Source organism: Pleurodeles waltl, chromosome 3_1 (assembly GCF_031143425.1).
Source record: "Pleurodeles waltl isolate 20211129_DDA chromosome 3_1, aPleWal1.hap1.20221129, whole genome shotgun sequence".
Lineage (NCBI taxonomy): Eukaryota > Metazoa > Chordata > Amphibia > Caudata > Salamandridae > Pleurodeles > Pleurodeles waltl.
Genome location: NC_090440.1, coordinates 206552760 through 206574051, shown reverse-complemented (window position 1 = coordinate 206574051; position 21292 = coordinate 206552760).

Sequence of the window (21292 nt, the reverse complement as noted above, 5' to 3'; positions counted from 1 at the left end):
CGCCACGTCACCCAAACTAGTAGACAGATTCTGAGTGATTTCCAACTGTGGTGCCCTGCCCGAGTACGATGCAGAATCCACTCCTATGGGGTCAGGTACGCTTGGGCTTGAACTTGACCCCTCACAAGTTTTATCAGAATGGTTATTCAACGATGGAGACCCCCTTAGGAGAGGTAAATTCTGCCCTGTTTCCATGTCCATCGATACCTGTCACTCCACTAAGTCTATCTCCCTTATAACAATATCCACAGCTTGCAGCAAGAAAGCATCCAAGGTGGTATTGCTCTTTGGTGGAACATGGGTACTATCCTGCTCCCTGTCCATTTTATGCTTTCCCTTACTCGTAAGTAAGTCGGGGTGAAGCTAGGGCAAAACTAGAGCAGAGTTAGGGCAGCATACCCCCAGCAGTGATCACACATAAACGCCTCTGCCCAACAAGCACAGTACAGGTAGTGCGATGATACAGAAAGTCTGGTCAGTAGTGGTGAGTTGAGCAGGGCAAGCCATACCAGACGTATAACACAACCAACAATGATGATAATTGACTTACCTCCCCCTGGTCTGACCAAGCAGCTGCCTCCATCCAAACTGCTGAAGTCGATGAAGTCAGTGAAGGCAGTGATGGCCAGGTGGTGATGCAAGCAGAAAAACAAATGTTGGAAACAACAAGCAGCAAACTGGAGCTCTTGTTGGTGACTTACTGTGGCACGCGACACTCCGCACCACTCAGCGACATTCCACACCATTGTGGCTGTCCCGCTGTAAGGAAATGCCTCCTTGGCATGGTTGCCCCCTGACTTTTTGCCTTTGCTGATGCTATGTTTACAATTGAAAGTGTGCTGAGGCCTGCTAACCAGGCCCCAGCACCAGTGTTCTTTCCCTAACCTGTACTTTTGTATCCACAATTGGCAGACCCTGGCATCCAGATAAGTCCCTTGTAACTGGTACTTCTAGTACCAAGGGCCCTGATGCCAAGGAAGGTCTCTAGGGGCTGCAGCATGTCTTATGCCACCCTGGAGACCTCTCACTCAGCACAGACACACTGCTTACCAGCTTGTGTGTGCTAGTGAGGGCAAAACGAGTAAGTCGACATGGCACTCCCCTCAGGGTGCCATGCCAACCTCTCACTGCCTATGCAGTATAGGTAAGACACCCCTCTAGCAGGCCTTACAGCCCTAAGGCAGGGTGCACTATACCATAGGTGAGGGTACCAGTGCATGAGCATGGTACCCCTACAGTGTCTAAATAAAACCTTAGACATTGTAAGTGCAGGGTAGCCATAAGAGTATATGGTCTGGGAGTCTGTCAAACACGAACTCCACAGCACCATAATGGCTACACTGAAAACTGGGAAGTTTGGTATCAAACTTCTCAGCACAATAAATGCACACTGATGCCAGTGTACATTTTATTGTAAAATACACCACAGAGGGCACCTTAGAGGTGCCCCCTGAAACTTAACCGACTATCTGTGTAGGCTGACTAGTTTTAGCAGCCTGCCACAAACCGAGACATGTTGCTGGCCCCATGGGGAGAGTGCCTTTGTCACTCTGAGGCCAGTAACAAAGCCTGCACTGGGTGGAGATGCTAACACCTCTCCCAGGCAGGAATTGTCACACCTGGCGGTGAGCCTCAAAGGCTCACCTCCTTTGTGCCAACCCAGCAGGACACTCCAGCTAGTGGAGTTGCCCGCCCCCTCCGGCCAGGCCCCACTTTTGGCGGCAAGGCCGGAGAAGATAATGAGAATAACAAGGAGGAGTCACTGACCAGTCAGGACAGCCCCTAAGGTGTCCTGAGCTGAGGTGACTCTAACTTTTAGAAATCCTCCATCTTGCAGATGGAGGATTCCCCCAATAGGGTTAGGAATGTGACCCCCTCCCCTTGGGAGGAGGCACAAAGAGGGTGTACCCACCCTCAGGGCTAGTAGCCATTGGCTACTAACCCCCCAGACCTAAACACGCCCTTAAATTTAGTATTTAAGGGCTACCCTGAACCCTAGAAAATGAGATTCCTGCAAACTACAAGAAGAAGGACTGCCTAGCTGAAAACCCCTGCAGAGGAAGACCAGAAGACGACAACTGCCTTGGCTCCAGAAACTCACCGGCCTGTCTCCTGCCTTCCAAAGATCCTGCTCCAGCGACGCCTTCCAAAGGGACCAGCGACCTCGACATCCTCTGAGGACTGCCCCTGCTTCGAAAAGACAAGAAACTCCCGAGGACAGCGGACCTGCTCCAAGAAAGGCTGCAACTTTGTTTCCAGCAGCCTTGAAAGAACCCTGCAAGCTCCCCGCAAGAAGCGTGAGACTTGCAACACTGCACCCGGCGACCCCGACTCGGCTGGTGGAGATCCAACACCTCAGGAGGGACCCCAGGACTACTCTGATACTGTGAGTACCAAAACCTGTCCCCCCTGAGCCCCCACAGCGCCGCCTGCAGAGGGAATCCCGAGGCTTCCCCTGACCGCGACTCTTTGAATCCAAAGTCCCGACGCCTGGGAGAGACCCTGCACCCGCAGCCCCCAGGACCTGAAGGACCGGACTTTCACTGGAGAAGTGACCCCCAGGAGTCCCTCTCCCTTGCCCAAGTGGAGGTTTCCCCGAGGAATCCCCCCCTTGCCTGCCTGCAGCGCTGAAGAGATCCCGAGATCTCTCATAGACTAACATTGCGAACCCGACGCCTGTTTCTACACTGCACCCGGCCGCCCCCGCGCTGCTGAGGGTGAAATTTCTGTGTGGGCTTGTGTCCCCCCCCCGGTGCCCTACAAAACCCCCCTGGTCTGCCCTCCGGAGACGCGGGTACTTACCTGCAAGCAGACCGGAACCGGGGCACCCCCTTCTCTCCATTCTAGCCTATGTGTTTTGGGCACCACTTTGAACTCTGCACCTGACCGGCCCTGAGCTGCTGGTGTGGTGACTTTGGGGTTGCTCTGAACCCCCAACGGTGGGCTACCTTGGACCAAGAACTGAACCCTGTAAGTGTCTTACTTACCTGGTAAAACTAACAAAAACTTACCTCCCCCAGGAACTGTGAAAATTGCACTAAGTGTCCACTTTTAAAACAGCTATTTGTCAATAACTTGAAAAGTATACATGCAATTTTTATGATTTAAAGTTCCTAAAGTACTTACCTGCAATACCTTTCGAATGAGATATTACATGTAGAAATTGAACCTGTGGTTCTTAAAATAAACTAAGAAAAGATATTTTTCTATACAAAACCTATTGGCTGGATTTGTCTCTGAGTGTGTGTACCTCATTTATTGTCTATGTGTATGTACAACAAATGCTTAACACTACTCCTTGGATAAGCCTACTGCTCGACCACACTACCACAAAATAGAGCATTAATATTATCTATTTTTACCACTATTTTACCTCTAAGGGGAACCCTTGGACTCTGTGCATGCTATTCCTTACTTTGAAATAGCACATACAGAGCCAACTTCCTACATTGGTGGATCAGCGGTGGGGTACAAGACTTTGCATTTGCTGGACTACTCAGCCAATACCTGATCACACGACAAATTCCAAAATTGTCATTAGAAATTGATTTTTGCAATTTGAAAAGTTTTCTAAATTCTTAAAAGACCTGCTAGGGCCTTGTGTTAGATCCTGTTTAGCATTTCTTTTAGAGTTTAAAAGTTTGTAAAAGTTTGAATTAGATTCTAGAACCAGTTGTAGATTCTTAAAAAGTATTCCAACTTTTAGAAGCAAAATGTCTAGCACAGATGTGACTGTGGTGGAACTCGACACCACACCTTACCTCCATCTTAAGATGAGGGAGCTAAGGTCACTCTGTAAAATAAAGAAAATAACAATGGGCCCCAAACCTACCAAAATACAGCTCCAGGAGCTTTTGGCAGAGTTTGAAAAGGCCAACCCCTCTGAGGGTGGCAACTCAGAGGAAGAGGATAGTGACTTGGAGGACAATTCCCCCCTACCAGTCCTATCTAGGGAGAACAGGGTCCCTCAAACCCTGACTCCAAAAATAATAGTCAGAGATGCTGGTTCCCTCACAGGAGAGACCAACACCTCTGAAATCACTGAGGATAACCCCAGTGAAGAGGACATCCAGTTAGCCAGGATGGCCAAAAGATTGGCTTTGGAAAGACAGATCCTAGCCATAGAGAGGGAAAGACAAGAGATGGGCCTAGGACCCATCAATGGTGGCAGCAACATAAATAGGGTCAGAGATTCTCCTGACATGTTGAAAATCCCTAAAGGGATTGTAACTAAATATGAAGATGGTGATGACATCACCAAATGGTTCACAGCTTTTGAGAGGGCTTGTGTAACCAGAAAAGTGAACAGATCTCACTGGGGTGCTCTCCTTTGGGAAATGTTCACAGGAAAGTGTAGGGATAGACTCCTCACACTCTCTGGACAAGATGCAGAATCTTATGACCTCATGAAGGGTACCCTGATTGAGGGCTTTGGATTCTCCACTGAGGAGTACAGGATTAGGTTCAGGGGGGCTCAAAAATCCTCGAGCCAGACCTGGGTTGACTTTGTTGACTACTCAGTGAAAACACTAGATGGTTGGATTCAAGGCAGTGGTGTAAGTAATTATGATGGGCTGTACAATTTATTTGTGAAAGAACACCTGTTAAGTAATTGTTTCAATGATAAACTGCATCAGCATCTGGTAGACCTAGGACCAATTTCTCCCCAAGAATTGGGAAAGAAGGCGGACCATTGGGTCAAGACAAGGGTGTCCAAGACTTCAACAGGGGGTGACCAAAAGAAAGGGGTCACAAAGACTCCCCAGGGGAAGGGTGATGAGACAACCAAAACTAAAAATAGTAAAGAGTCTTCTACAGGCCCCCAAAAACCTGCACAGGAGGGTGGGCCCAGAGCCTCTTCACAAAACAATGGGTACAAGGGTAAAAACTTTGATCCCAAAAAGGCCTGGTGTCATAGCTGTAAACAGCATGGACACCAAACTGGAGACAAGGCCTGTCCCAAGAAAGGTTCCACTCCAAACTCCCATCCAGGTAACACTGGTATGGCTAGTCTCCAAGTGGGATCAACAGTGTGCCCAGAGCAAATCAGGGTCCACACTGAAGCTACTCTAGTTTCTGAGGGTGGGGTGGATTTAGCCACACTAGCTGTCTGGCCGCCTAACATGCAAAAATACAGACAGCAACTCTTAATTAATGGGACTAGAATAGAGGGCCTGAGGGATACAGGTGCCAGTGTCACCATGGTGACAGAGAAACTGGTTTCCCCTGGCCAATACCTGACTGGAAAAACTTACACAGTCACCAACGCTGACAATCAGAGAAAAGTACATTCCATGGCAATGGTTACTTTAGAATGGGGAGGGGTCAATGGCCTGAAACAGGTGGTGGTCTCCTCAAATATCCCAGTGGACTGTCTGCTTGGAAATGACCTGGAGTCCTCAGCATGGGCTGAGGTAGAACTAAAAACCCATGCAGCAATGCTGGGTATCCCTGAACTGGTGTGTGTGAAAACAAGAGCACAGTGCAAGGCACAGGGTGAAAAAGTAGAGCTGGAGTCTGGAAAAATGGCCCAGCCTACCAAGAGAACAGGAAAGTCAGTTGGGAAACCAACTGCAACACAGCAAAAGAAAGGGAACCTCTCTTCTCAGGAAGAAGTTCTGCCCTCTGAGGGAACTGAGCCTTTGGAGCTTGAACCTTACCAGGTTGAGCTCTTAGGCCCAGGGGGACCCTCCAGGGAGGAGCTGTGTAAGGGACAAGAAACCTGTCCCTCTCTTGAAGGCCTTAGGCAGCAAGCTGCTGAAGAGTCCAAAGGCAAGAAAAATGGAACGCATAGGGTCTATTGGGAAGATGGACTCCTGTACACTGAGGCCAGAGACCCCAAACCTGGTGCCACTAGGAGAGTGGTAGTGCCTCAGCTGTTCAGAGAGTTCATCCTAACATTGGCCCATGACATTCCCCTTGCTGGACATTTGGGACAAACCAAGACGTGGGAGAGGTTAGTCAACCACTTCTACTGGCCCAATATGTCCAACATGGTTAAGGAGTTTTGCCTCTCCTGCCCCACCTGTCAAGCCAGTGGTAAGACAGGTGGACATCCAAAGGCCCCCCTCATTCCACTTCCAGTGGTGGGGGTTCCCTTTGAAAGAGTGGGTGTGGACATAGTTGGTCCACTGGAACCTCCCACAGCCTCAGGAAATATGTATATCCTGGTAGTAGTGGATCATGCTACCAGGTATCCTGAAGCTATTCCCCTTAGGTCGACTACTGCCCCTGCAGTAGCCAAGGCCCTCATTGGTATCTTTACCAGAGTGGGTTTCCCTAAGGAGGTGGTGTCTGACAGAGGTACCAACTTCATGTCAGCATACCTAAAGCACATGTGGAATGAGTGTGGAGTGACTTATAAATTCACTACACCATACCATCCACAAACTAATGGCTTGGTTGAGAGATTCAACAAGACATTAAAAGGCATGATCATGGGGCTCCCAGAAAAGCTCAAAAGGAGATGGGATGTCCTCTTGCCATGTCTGCTTTTCGCTTACAGAGAGGTGCCACAGAAGGGAGTAGGATTCTCACCCTTTGAACTTCTGTTTGGTCATCCTGTAAGGGGACCACTTGCCCTTGTTAAAGAAGGCTGGGAGAGACCTCTCCATGAGCCTAAACAGGACATAGTGGACTATGTACTTGGCCTTCGCTCTAGAATGGCAGAGTACATGGAAAAGGCAACCAAAAACCTTGAGGCCAGCCAACAGCTCCAGAAGTTTTGGTATGACCAAAAGGCTGCACTGGTTGAGTTCCAACCAGGGCAGAAAGTCTGGGTTCTGGAGCCTGTGGCTCCCAGGGCACTCCAGGACAAATGGAGTGGCCCTTACCCAGTACTAGAGAGGAAGAGTCAGGTCACCTACTTGGTGGACCTGGGCACAAGCAGGAGCCCCAAGAGGGTGATCCATGTAAACCGCCTTAAGCTCTTCCACGACAGGGCTGATGTCAATCTGTTGATGGTAACAGATGAGGATCAGGAGGCAGAGAGTGAACCTCTCCCTGATCTTCTGTCATCAGACCCAAAAGATGGCACAGTAGATGGAGTGATCTACTCAGACACCCTCTCTGGCCAACAGCAAGCTGATTGTAGGAGAGTCCTACAACAGTTTCCTGAACTCTTCTCCTTAACCCCTGGTCAGACACACCTGTGTACCCATGATGTGGACACAGGAGACAGCATGCCTGTCAAGAACAAAATCTTTAGACAATCTGACCATGTTAAGGAAAGCATCAAGGTGGAAGTCCACAAGATGCTGGAATTGGGAGTAATTGAGCGCTCTGACAGCCCCTGGGCTAGCCCAGTGGTCTTAGTCCCCAAACCTCACACCAAAGATGGAAAGAAAGAGATGAGGTTTTGTGTGGACTACAGAGGCCTCAATTCTGTCACCAAGACAGATGCTCATCCAATTCCAAGAGCTGATGAGCTCATAGACAAATTAGGTGCTGCCAAATTCTTAAGTACCTTTGACTTGACAGCAGGGTACTGGCAAATAAAAATGGCACCTGGAGCAAAAGAAAAGACAGCATTCTCCACACCTGATGGGCATTATCAGTTTACTGTTATGCCCTTTGGTTTAAAGAATGCCCCTGCCACCTTCCAAAGGTTGGTGAATCAAGTCCTTGCTGGCTTGGAGTCCTTTAGCACAGCTTATCTTGATGATATTGCTGTCTTTAGCTCCACCTGGCAGGATCACCTGGTCCACCTGAGGAAGGTTTTGAAGGCTCTGCAATCTGCAGGCCTCTCTATCAAGGCATCCAAATGCCAGATAGGGCAGGGAACTGTGGTTTACTTGGGACACCTTGTAGGTGGAGGCCAAGTTCAGCCACTCCAACCCAAGATCCAGACTATTCTGGACTGGGTAGCTCCAAAAACCCAGACTCAAGTCAGGGCATTCCTTGGTTTGACTGGGTATTACAGGAGGTTTGTGAAGGGATATGGATCCATTGTGACAGCCCTCACTGAACTCACCTCCAAGAAAATGCCCAAGAAAGTAAACTGGACTGTGGAATGCCAACAGGCCTTTGACACCCTGAAACAGGCAATGTGCTCAGCACCAGTTCTAAAAGCTCCAGATTATTCTAAGCAGTTCATTGTGCAGACTGATGCCTCTGAACATGGGATAGGGGCAGTTTTGTCCCAAACAAATGACGATGGCCTTGACCAGCCTGTTGCTTTCATTAGCAGGAGGTTACTCCCCAGGGAGCAGCGTTGGAGTGCCATTGAGAGGGAGGCCTTTGCTGTGGTTTGGTCCCTGAAGAAGCTGAGACCATACCTCTTTGGGACTCACTTCCTAGTTCAAACTGACCACAGACCTCTCAAATGGCTGATGCAAATGAAAGGTGAAAATCCTAAACTGTTGAGGTGGTCCATCTCCCTACAGGGAATGGACTTTATAGTGGAACACAGACCTGGGACTGCCCATGCCAATGCAGATGGCCTTTCCAGGTTCTTCCACTTAGAAAATGAAGACTCTCTTGGGAAAGGTTAGTCTCATCCTCTTTCGTTTGGGGGGGGGTTGTGTAAGGAAATGCCTCCTTGGCATGGTTGCCCCCTGACTTTTTGCCTTTGCTGATGCTATGTTTACAATTGAAAGTGTGCTGAGGCCTGCTAACCAGGCCCCAGCACCAGTGTTCTTTCCCTAACCTGTACTTTTGTATCCACAATTGGCAGACCCTGGCATCCAGATAAGTCCCTTGTAACTGGTACTTCTAGTACCAAGGGCCCTGATGCCAAGGAAGGTCTCTAGGGGCTGCAGCATGTCTTATGCCACCCTGGAGACCTCTCACTCAGCACAGACACACTGCTTACCAGCTTGTGTGTGCTAGTGAGGGCAAAACGAGTAAGTCGACATGGCACTCCCCTCAGGGTGCCATGCCAACCTCTCACTGCCTATGCAGTATAGGTAAGACACCCCTCTAGCAGGCCTTACAGCCCTAAGGCAGGGTGCACTATACCATAGGTGAGGGTACCAGTGCATGAGCATGGTACCCCTACAGTGTCTAAATAAAACCTTAGACATTGTAAGTGCAGGGTAGCCATAAGAGTATATGGTCTGGGAGTCTGTCAAACACGAACTCCACAGCACCATAATGGCTACACTGAAAACTGGGAAGTTTGGTATCAAACTTCTCAGCACAATAAATGCACACTGATGCCAGTGTACATTTTATTGTAAAATACACCACAGAGGGCACCTTAGAGGTGCCCCCTGAAACTTAACCGACTATCTGTGTAGGCTGACTAGTTTTAGCAGCCTGCCACAAACCGAGACATGTTGCTGGCCCCATGGGGAGAGTGCCTTTGTCACTCTGAGGCCAGTAACAAAGCCTGCACTGGGTGGAGATGCTAACACCTCTCCCAGGCAGGAATTGTCACACCTGGCGGTGAGCCTCAAAGGCTCACCTCCTTTGTGCCAACCCAGCAGGACACTCCAGCTAGTGGAGTTGCCCGCCCCCTCCGGCCAGGCCCCACTTTTGGCGGCAAGGCCGGAGAAGATAATGAGAATAACAAGGAGGAGTCACTGACCAGTCAGGACAGCCCCTAAGGTGTCCTGAGCTGAGGTGACTCTAACTTTTAGAAATCCTCCATCTTGCAGATGGAGGATTCCCCCAATAGGGTTAGGAATGTGACCCCCTCCCCTTGGGAGGAGGCACAAAGAGGGTGTACCCACCCTCAGGGCTAGTAGCCATTGGCTACTAACCCCCCAGACCTAAACACGCCCTTAAATTTAGTATTTAAGGGCTACCCTGAACCCTAGAAAATGAGATTCCTGCAAACTACAAGAAGAAGGACTGCCTAGCTGAAAACCCCTGCAGAGGAAGACCAGAAGACGACAACTGCCTTGGCTCCAGAAACTCACCGGCCTGTCTCCTGCCTTCCAAAGATCCTGCTCCAGCGACGCCTTCCAAAGGGACCAGCGACCTCGACATCCTCTGAGGACTGCCCCTGCTTCGAAAAGACAAGAAACTCCCGAGGACAGCGGACCTGCTCCAAGAAAGGCTGCAACTTTGTTTCCAGCAGCCTTGAAAGAACCCTGCAAGCTCCCCGCAAGAAGCGTGAGACTTGCAACACTGCACCCGGCGACCCCGACTCGGCTGGTGGAGATCCAACACCTCAGGAGGGACCCCAGGACTACTCTGATACTGTGAGTACCAAAACCTGTCCCCCCTGAGCCCCCACAGCGCCGCCTGCAGAGGGAATCCCGAGGCTTCCCCTGACCGCGACTCTTTGAATCCAAAGTCCCGACGCCTGGGAGAGACCCTGCACCCGCAGCCCCCAGGACCTGAAGGACCGGACTTTCACTGGAGAAGTGACCCCCAGGAGTCCCTCTCCCTTGCCCAAGTGGAGGTTTCCCCGAGGAATCCCCCCCTTGCCTGCCTGCAGCGCTGAAGAGATCCCAAGATCTCTCATAGACTAACATTGCGAACCCGACGCCTGTTTCTACACTGCACCCGGCCGCCCCCGCGCTGCTGAGGGTGAAATTTCTGTGTGGGCTTGTGTCCCCCCCCCGGTGCCCTACAAAACCCCCCTGGTCTGCCCTCCGGAGACGCGGGTACTTACCTGCAAGCAGACCGGAACCGGGGCACCCCCTTCTCTCCATTCTAGCCTATGTGTTTTGGGCACCACTTTGAACTCTGCACCTGACCGGCCCTGAGCTGCTGGTGTGGTGACTTTGGGGTTGCTCTGAACCCCCAACGGTGGGCTACCTTGGACCAAGAACTGAACCCTGTAAGTGTCTTACTTACCTGGTAAAACTAACAAAAACTTACCTCCCCCAGGAACTGTGAAAATTGCACTAAGTGTCCACTTTTAAAACAGCTATTTGTCAATAACTTGAAAAGTATACATGCAATTTTTATGATTTAAAGTTCCTAAAGTACTTACCTGCAATACCTTTCGAATGAGATATTACATGTAGAAATTGAACCTGTGGTTCTTAAAATAAACTAAGAAAAGATATTTTTCTATACAAAACCTATTGGCTGGATTTGTCTCTGAGTGTGTGTACCTCATTTATTGTCTATGTGTATGTACAACAAATGCTTAACACTACTCCTTGGATAAGCCTACTGCTCGACCACACTACCACAAAATAGAGCATTAGTATTATCTATTTTTACCACTATTTTACCTCTAAGGGGAACCCTTGGACTCTGTGCATGCTATTCCTTACTTTGAAATAGCACATACAGAGCCAACTTCCTACACCCGCCCTCTGTCCTACATCCCCACCAATCTCCCACCACCCTGCTGTACACCTGTATCCGCCTGCCTACGCGATACAAGTGGGTACAGTGACAGGGAACAGGCAGACCAGCGGACAAACAGTCAGCCAGGTAGCCAACAATGACGCCGTCCATGAGCATTGCCTGAACTGTGCTGCACTCAAGGGCACTCACCGGCCATAGGGAAACCCTGGAATGCAGTGCAGCAAGGGAAACGGCCAACGACTCTGATGGGTCCTTATGTGGAAAAAAGTAGCAATCAGCCAGCAATGACCCTGTCAACCCTTCTCCGGGCTCCTCTCCTCTCACCTCTCACCGCACACTTCCACCGCACTCCAGCCCCTGCTTTAATTTCCGGGCTCCAGAGGCATGTGGGCAGGCACGAGCACGGTGCGATGTTAGGGGTAGTTGTTAGTCTCCATGTATGTCTCCCATACTGCCATTCAAGCCATCGTCCATGCAGAATTACCATGCTCCTCGTGTAATTAAAACTAATTTGGGGGGAAATCCTAACATGACAGCACAATAACAAACACCATTTGTGTTCTGCTGCAATTAGGGCTGTTTCTTAGTGCAAAATGCATCCTCCCATCCAAAGCATTTTGTGCCAAGAAAATAGTGCTAAATGCTGGTAGTAAGTTGGGGAAAAATCCTACCCCAAGGGCACATTTAGGGAATGCAAGAGGCTTTTCCGGGGCAATTCTCTACCGGTGTCTGTGACGGAATGCTGTCTTGTGTATTTATGTAAGAAGTCTTCTGTGGCTACCAAAATCAGGGTGGTAACTTCATGCAGGGGCAAAGTACAGCCCCTGCAGCCCTTACACTACAGGGGTTTAGCTCAGAGCTTCAGAAGCCATGATCCATTCACAAGGCCTCATTCCACCCAGGGTCAAAGAAAATCTGTGAGATATGGGAGACTCAGGGGCTCTTTTTCACATTCTGCAGGGGGGCATCATTTTATGTTATGCCACTGGCCTTGTGATTGGGGGGGGTTGTAACTTGCATAATTATGTGAAGTGTATTCATGCAGAATTACCTAAGAATTCCATGAGATTACGAGTGCATTACGCTAGAGGAGTAATTCTGGGGTTAGTCCTATTTCTTATGTCCTTTTGGGGTAGCAGTTTTCCTCAACCTACTACCGGCACTTAGTGCTATTTTGTCAGTGCAGTGTGCACTCTTGCATTCAAAATGAATGTCAGGATGCATTTTTCCCCTGAGAAATAGTGCTAAATCCAACAGAACACAAATAGTGAGTGTAATTTAAAAGAGATGTATACTTGAGCATATGCATGATATCACTATTAAAGACATGAGTTACAGCATAGGTACTTTAACAAAGTCCAAATTCACAAACCATTGGAGGTTAGCAAGTGGCAGTGTTGGGTGGTGTCAGACCCTTGCCAATACTAAGTACTGCACGTTTCCTTAGGACACACTACACCTCGTGGTTGGGATATTGCAGTAACCAACCAAGTCTGCAAACAACAACTGCTGTATTCCTGGACCTGAAGACCTGCAAAAGAAGGGTACCAAGTCCAGAAGTCGAAAGAAGTTCCAGGAAGGGCAGGAGCCCCTGCCAACCCAGAAGAGGGTGCAAAAGAAGAGTCCCTGGTTGGACGAAGACTGCAGGAATGCACCCTAGGAAGATGCCAGCAGGTTGCTGCATGATGCAGAGGATGTCCCACGACGTGAAGATGGATGCAGATGTGATTTCATGTTGAAAGTCGCCAACAAGCCTTGGTTACAACAAATATGCATTTTGTGTCAAAATGGCGCTGGCTGGACCCAGGAGGGACCTGGGGGCCTCAACTCTATGTGAGGAGGAAGAGGAGGCTCTCAGCACTTTAGCGAGCCCTCAGGATGCCAGGCAGCACCCACGTGAGTCCCAGGAGACGGGTGACAAAGGAGGTGCAAAAAGCGGTTGGTGCAGCACAACAAAGGACGGTCTCACCCCGCCAGAGAACAACTCAGCGAGTTGAGCTTTCCAGGATGGAGTGCTGGGGACCTGGGCCAGGCTGTGCATGATGGACTTTTGCAAATAGTGGCCAGAGGCCTCAGGAGGTGAAGAAGACGCAGTACAAAGGGGTACCATCGCTCTCAGGGAAAGCAAGGTCTTACCTCCTCCAAATTGCGTCAGCAGGACTTCAGGACAGTCTATGTTGATGGGGTCTACCCCCTGTATCCTTAGGAGCATGCTCATTGCTGTGAGAGAAGTCCAAGGGTACCGGTCGTTGTCTTGGAAGGTGCCTGCGTGAGCAGGGGAGTGACTCTGTCACCCCACGGGAGATTTCTTCGGTCCTTCTGGTGCAGGATGAAGACAGGGAGTCCCCAGATCATGCACTCTGTGGAAACTGTTGCAGTTGCTGGCTGGAGCTGAAGTTGCAGAAGAAAAGTATCCCTTGTGGATACTTTGTTGATGTTACAGTGGTTCCAGGAGCAGGCTGAGGTTGATCCGAGGTCAGAGGATGAAGTAGTAGTTGCAGAGGATTCCTGAAGGAAACTTGCAAGCAGAATCTGAAAAGAACCCACAGGAGAGACCCTAAATAGCCCTGAGAGGGGGATTGGCTACCTTATCAGGTAAGGACCTATCAGGAGGGGTCTCTGACATCACCTGCTTGCATGCCCACTGTGAGCCCTCCAGAGTGCTCCCCGCCTTACAAAGCAAGATGGTTGAAGTCTGGGACACACTGGAGGAGCTCTGCGCACCACCCCTGAGGTGGTGATGGACAGGGAAGTGGTCACTCTCCTTTCCTTTGTCTAGTTTCACGCCAAAGCAGGGGACAAGGCATCCCTGAACCGGTGTAGACTGGTTTATGCAAGGAGGGCATCATCTGTGCCCTTCAAAGCATTTCCAGAGGCTGGGGGAGGCTACCCCTCCCCAGCCTGTAACACCTATTTCCAAAGGGAGAGGGTGTAACACCCTGCTCTCAGAGGAAATGCTTTGTTCGGCCTTCCTGGGACTGAGCTGCTCAGACCCCAGTAAGGCAGAACCCTGTCTGAGGTGGCAGCAGCTGTAGCTGCAGTGCAAGCCTCAGAGAGCTGGTTTGGCAGTACTGGGGGTCCATGGTGGAGCCCCCAGGATGCATGGAATTGGCTCCCCAATATCATATTTGGAATGGGGGGACAATTCCATGATTATAGACACCTTACATGGCCATATTCAGAGTTATCATTGTGAAGCTTCATATAGGTATTGACCTATATGTAGTGCACGCGTGTAATGGTGTCCCCATACTCACAAATTATTGGTAAATGGCCCTGAACTATGTGGGGGCACCTTTGCTAGTGCAAGGGTGCCCTCACACTTAATAACTTTGTACCCAACCTTTAGCAAGTGAAGGTTAGACATATAGGTGACTTATAAGTTACTTAAGTGCAGTGAAAATGGCTGTGAAATACTGTGTGCACTATTTCACGCAGGCTGCAATGGCAGGCCTGTGGAAGGGTTTGTCTGAGATCCTTATCGGTGGCAAAAGAAATGCTGCAGCCCATAAGGATCTCCTGGAACTCCAATGCCCTGGGTACTTAGGTACCATATACTAGGGACTTATAAGGGGGGTCCAGTGTGCCAATTGAAATTGGTAAATGAAGTCACTAGCCTATAGTGACAAATTTAAAAGCAGAGAGAGCATAAGCACTGAGGTTTTGGTTAGCCGAGCCTCAGTGACAAAGGCAAGCACTACTGACAACACACACATTAGGCCACAAACTATGAGCACTGGGGTCCTGGCTAGCAGGATCCCAGTGAGACAGGAAAAACACACTGACATATAGGGTTTTCACTATGAGCACTGGGGTCCTGGCTAGCAGGATTCCAGTGACACAGTAAAAACACACTGACACACACTCACAAACAGGCCAAAAGTGGGGGTAACCATGCTAGAAAGAGGCTACCTTCTCACACCAACGTCCACAAGTGAAAGCTGACAGGGCAATAACAACCATAGAGGCCAACCCACCCATGCACAATATGTCACACATAGAAACAATAACACTGCATTTACATCCCCACAGGTATCCCAGCCAATGTCACCAGAGAAGAGGTGCCAGTAACATCCAGTCCCCCCACAGAAGAGGCCCACAGTGATGACAACGACTCTGTTCACCTGGATCTGGATGTCAAACCTGGCCCATCAGGGACCTCCAGACAGTCGGTTACCCAGGCACAGTCACACACCACCACAGAGCCTCCCCCCTCAGGAAACATCACCACAGCATCCACCCAGCGTGCCCATACCTCTGTCCCCAGGACACATCAATCAGCAGTGTGTCCACCACTACAGGGACCCCAGGGCACACCTCGCCCCCAAGACAATCAGGGACCTGGTGTCAGAGGGTACACGGTTCAGTGGACAGAGGCACAAGAAAACAGGGAAGCTGGGAGGACTGCTGTGCGCCAGGGGGAGGACAGGCCCAGGAAACCAACTCTCCCGGAGCCCCTAACTGAGATCCTGGATGCATACCAGCATCACCAGAATACACTGGGCCAGATGCTGGACAACGTACAGGAGAACAGGTGGCTGCAGGAGGGACAGTGCCAGGGGATCAGGAAGGACTTGAAGGCCATTAACACCTCCCTGGTATCCATTGCAGGGGTGCTGGCGGACATGGCCAACATTATGAGGGAGGCAGTGTCACACCAACGGGCCCCTGCCACTAGCAAACTACTGAACAGCCCCCACCTCCGCTGCCCCTAGTGGACAGGAGGCCCCGCCACAGGACCAACAGGCCACCAGCACTGAAGGAGAACCACCCCGCAAACGTTCCCTGCGATCCAGGCAGAAGCCAGAGACTATTGCCAAGACCCACGCCAGGAAATGAGACTCCACTGATTGTCACCTTTGTGTTCCACTCTGTCACCCTGTCCACCCCATGAACTGCCATTGCTCCCCTTCCTATGTCCCCATGGACACTGCACCTGTGCTACAAATTGACTGGAACTATACTCTGGACTTTCCTCCATCATCACCCCAGCCCATTGCACTTCCCCCTTTTCTTCATAGCACAGCAATAAACACACTGAAAAAATACAAGTATGGAATGTGAAGTTACGCTGTCCTACCTGCATGTCATTGGAAGTATTGTCGTATCACTGCAGTTCTGTTGTCCTTATCCTCACCCTCTGCCTCCTCATCTTCACTGTCCACAGGGTGCACTGCTGCCACACGACCATCTCCAGCCTCCTCCTCCTGCAGAAAAGGCACATGGCATTTCAAGGCAAGGTTATGCAACATGCAGCATGCTACGATTATCTGGCAAATCTTTTTGGGCGAGTAGCACAGGGATCCACCAGTCAGATGGAGGCACCGAATCCTGGCCTTCAGGAGCCCAAATGTATGTTCAATGATCCTTCTTGTTCACCTATGTGCCTCATTGTAACGCTCCTCAGTCCTTGTCCTGGGATCCCTCACAGGGGTCAGTAGCCATGACAGGTTGGGGTAACCTGAGTCACCTTCAAATATCGTTGGACAACTGTTAGCCACACACTATCCCTTCCGGCACACACCATACCCATACACCAACATCCACTGGGTGGGAACCAGGGCTCACCTATTAGCCACACCCTGTGCCTCTGTATTTGGCTCATCACATTTGGAATGCTGCTATTCCTCAGGATAAAGGCATCATGCACCAACCCAGGATACTTAGCATTGACATGGGAGATGGACTCCCCCGCCAAACACACCATCTGCACATTCATCGAGTGAAAACTTTTTCGATTTCTGAAGACCTGTTCATTTTGCCGGGGGGGGGGGTGGGACAAATGCTATATGTGTTCCATCAATCGCCTCAATTATGTTGGGTATATGTCCCGTTGCACAGAAGTCAGCCTTCACCGTGGGCAAATCCTCTACCTGGGGTAAAACAGTGTAGCTGCACATGTGTTTAATCAGGGCAGGCAACACTCCTGTCATATCTATTGAGAACATTGGCTATGACATTCCTGCTGCCAAGCCCAATGTCACTTGGAAAGAACCAGTTGCCAAGAAATGGAGCATAGGACTTGCCCAAGAGTGGGGATCCCAGTGGATTCCAGAAGGATAGTAGATCTCAGGTCAGGCTCCAATTGGGCACACAGCTCTGTGATTGTGGCCCTGTCAAGTCGGTAGGTAATGATAATGTGCCTGTCCTCTATTGTTGCCAAGTCCACCAGGGGTCTGTACATGGGGGGATGTCTCCATCTCCTATTCAACCTCAGCGGTTGCAATCTATGGGGCAAAAGAGTGAGGAGTCTGTCATAGACTGTACATTGTAGCCACTATAGTTCAATGCATGTTGTGAATTTTAAATGTATTAGTGGCATATGTCCTGTATGTACAATTGTGATCTGTGACACAGTTATGATCCATGCACTGCCCCCACCCGCTTAAATGGTGCCCGCCTGTCCTGTATGGAGGGACAGGTGGAAGTGAGGTAATTCCGCTGACGTTGTGCGCTGTTGCGGGAGGCGGTCGGGATCCACCGTGCAACGCCTCATTGGATAGTATTGGACCCTATGGGGTACAGTGGCCAAGGGTGATATACGCCGGCGGTGACAGTATGCACCACCGCGGACATTACCGCCATTTAATCTGTTCACTCACTTGCTGCCTGACCTTCAACAGGAGAGGACCTACACTGCATGTACTGCTGTGACCTGTGTCTGGAACCTACCATGGCCCAAGTGACTGGGGAAAGGACCCCTGCCTTCACCTCGGTGGAGTTGGAGAGACTAGTGGATGGGGTCCTATCCCAGTACGGACTGCTGTACGGGCCTCCAGACCAACAGGTGAGTACACTGTAAGCACGATGCATGGGGCATGAATCCATGGAGTGCTGTGTGTGAAGGCCTCGTGTGGGTGGGGTTGGTGGGTGGGCCCTGGGCAGCATGTATGCTTGGCCATGTCTGTGTGAAAGGGGATGGGAAGGGCTATGGTGGGCCATGAGTGTAACAGCCAGGACGGTCTAACTAATACCTTTCCCTGTGTATATTTCCTCTGCAGGTCAGCGCCCATCAAAAGAAGGGTATATGGCGTGCCATCGCCAAAGACGTGCTGACCCATTGTCGGAAACGGTGGGAGGACCTGAGAAGCTGGGCACGGAAGACGGCGGAGGCCCAGCTGGGTATGGCCTTCCAATGAGGAAGGGGTGCCCATCGAACCCTGACCCTCCTGACGGCCTGCATACTGGTGGTAGCCTATCCGGAGCTGGATGGGCACTTGAGGGCATCATAGCAGCCACAAGGGGGTGAGTACAGTGCCCATCATTACTACTTACGCCTGGTGGGGTGGTATCCGGGTGGGGGATGTATGTTTGTGGGTGCTCCTAGGCCAGGCCTGACATTGCAGAGTAGGATCTATGTTGGGCAGGGATCTGATGTAAAATTCCTCCAACCTAGCTAGTAGGCATCCACTACTGGGAAGGGCTGTGTGGGTCCCAAGTATGCTGCAGTTGGCGGCTTGTGTCCCTCCCCATGCCCTGGTGACTAGCATTGTTACTGGTAGTGCACTGCATAGTGCGTAGGACTGTTCCCTGTGTGTGAGGGTGCTGTGTACGCAAACGGTAGTGTTGGTGCAGCCATTGACCAAGTGTTTCCTTTGTCTCTTCCCCCCCTTTTTGTTTTGTCATCCTATCCTTCTGTGCATTAGCATCATCTGGCAGAGGAGCAGAGGCACCGGCGATGGAGGGAGCTGCATCCCACAGGACCCACCGACGCCGAGGGAACCAGTGGGATGGAGGGCAAGGGGAGCACCATGGCGGAGACTGGAGGGGACTGTTCGGACACGGATACCTCCTCTGATGGAAGCTCCCTGGTGATGGCGGACACCTCTGTGCCCACCCCATCTACAGGTACAGCCGCCACCCCCGTACCAGCTCTGCCCTCCCAGCAGCCCCTCATTGAGTTGCTCGTGCCCACTCACCCAGGAGGATGGGCATCTCCTTCGCCTCAGGCACCTCAGGCCCTGTCCCCGTTAGCCCTGCTTCCCTGAGTGAGGAGGCTATTGACCTCCTGCGATCCATCTCTGTTGGGCAGTCAACCATTGTGAATGCCATCCATGGGCTGGCAGCCCAAATGCAAAAGACCAATGCATTTCCAGAGGGCATTCACACTGGCTTGGCATCCCAACAGAGATCAATCCAGGCTCTGGCCTCCTCTCTGATGGCAGCCATTGTCCCTGTTTCCACTCTACCCCTCCAACTTCCTCCACCCAATCCCATTCCCCTCAACCCCAACCTATCCCAAGCACACAGGTGGACGAGCATGCACACAGGACAACACACAAGAGTGGCACAGGCAAACACAGGCACCACACTTCATCCCACAGGCACTCACACAAACACCATCCAGATGCAGACATTCCAACATCCACTGCCTCAACTGTGGCCCCCTCCTCCTCGTCCTCCACTTCCCTCCCAGTTACATCTACACTCACATCTGCATGTACAACATCCTAATCCACTACCTCCATCACCAGCACACCTATCAGAATACCCACCTCACTGGCAGTCACCACCCAAACATCCATGCACAAGTCCCCTGTGTCCTCTCCCACTGTGTCTATGGCCCCTCCTCTCAAGGTACACAAACGCAAGCACTCAGACACCCAACAGCCATCCACCTCACAACAGCATCCAGCCCATGCACCCAAACACAGCAGACGGACACCTCCTACAACCACTCCTTCTTCCTCCACTACCAGACCTTCTCCCTCTTCCCACCCCAATGTCCCTACAAAGCTTTTCCTCTCCACCATTGACCTCTTCTCTAACCCCTCTCCTTCACGTCTGGCCAGGGTGGGTAAAATCCAGGCAAGCACCTCAGCCACCCAGTCCAGTAGTGACCACAGCAACTCGTGGTGGGACAGGATCCCGGGCACCAGGCAGCCACACGGAAAGGGTGTCTGCCCCAAGTGCTACCAGGAAGGGCAAGGAGCCCTCCCCAGCTGCAGCGAGGAAGGTCAAGGTGCCACCCCCAGCTGCTGCAAGGAAGGGCAAGGGGCCTGCACCAGCAGACAGAAAGGACAAGTGGCCTGGTGCTGGGACTCAGTCGGAGCGCCTACCACCAACCATTGTGGTGCAGCTGTCCGAGGCTGCAGGGGATGGGCAGGAGCCCCCCCACCACCACCAGCAGCAGCACCACCTCCACCAGCAGCAGCTGCACCAGCACCACTAGCAGCAGTGGGCAGCCGTCCGAGGCTGCAGGGGATGGGCAGGAGCCTCCCCAACCACCACCAGCAGCAGCAGCACCACCACCAGCAGCAGTGGGCAGCTGTCAGAGGCTGCAGGGGATAGGCAGAAGCCTCCACCCACCACCAGCGGCAGCACCAGCAGCACCACCACTGAGCAGCTGTCGCCTCCAGCGGACAGTCTGTAGTCCTGCATCCATGGGCTGTTGTGCGGTATGCCCCCTGCAAATCCTGTGGGGATGACACCCACCTGAGAGACTGTGACCTTGCACTCCCCAAAGATCTGCATCATGGGGCTCGATGCCCCCTCCAGAACCAGTGGGTATGGCACCCACTCACCCCATCCTCTCCATGATGAAGATCACAGGGCACTATGCCCCCGCCAGAACCAGTGGGTATGGCACCCACTCACCCCATCCTCCCCAGGATAAAGATCACAGGGCACGATGCCCCCTCCAGAACCAGTGGTAAAGACACCCACTTGAGAGACTGCGCCCTTGCACTCCCCAGGACAAGTCAGTGGGCAAATCACCCACTTGAGAGACTGTGGCCTTGTACTCCCCAGGACCAAGCACAGGGCATGTTGCCCCCTCCAGAGCCAGTGGGCAAGTCACCCACTTGAGAGACTGTGGCCTTGCACTCCCCAGGACAAGTCAGTGGGAAAATCACCCACTTGAGAGACTGTGCCCTTGCATTCCCCAGGACCAAGCACAGGGCATGTTGCCCCCTCCAGAGCCAGTTGGCAAGTCACCCACTTGAGAGACTGTGGCCTTGCACCCCCCAGGACGAAGCCCAGGGCATGTTGCCCCCTCCAGGACCAGTGGTGTTGTTCCAGCTGCCGGCTGAGGTGCCCCCCCGTTCCCCATCCCCCTGAGGTGCCTGCCTATTTTTGA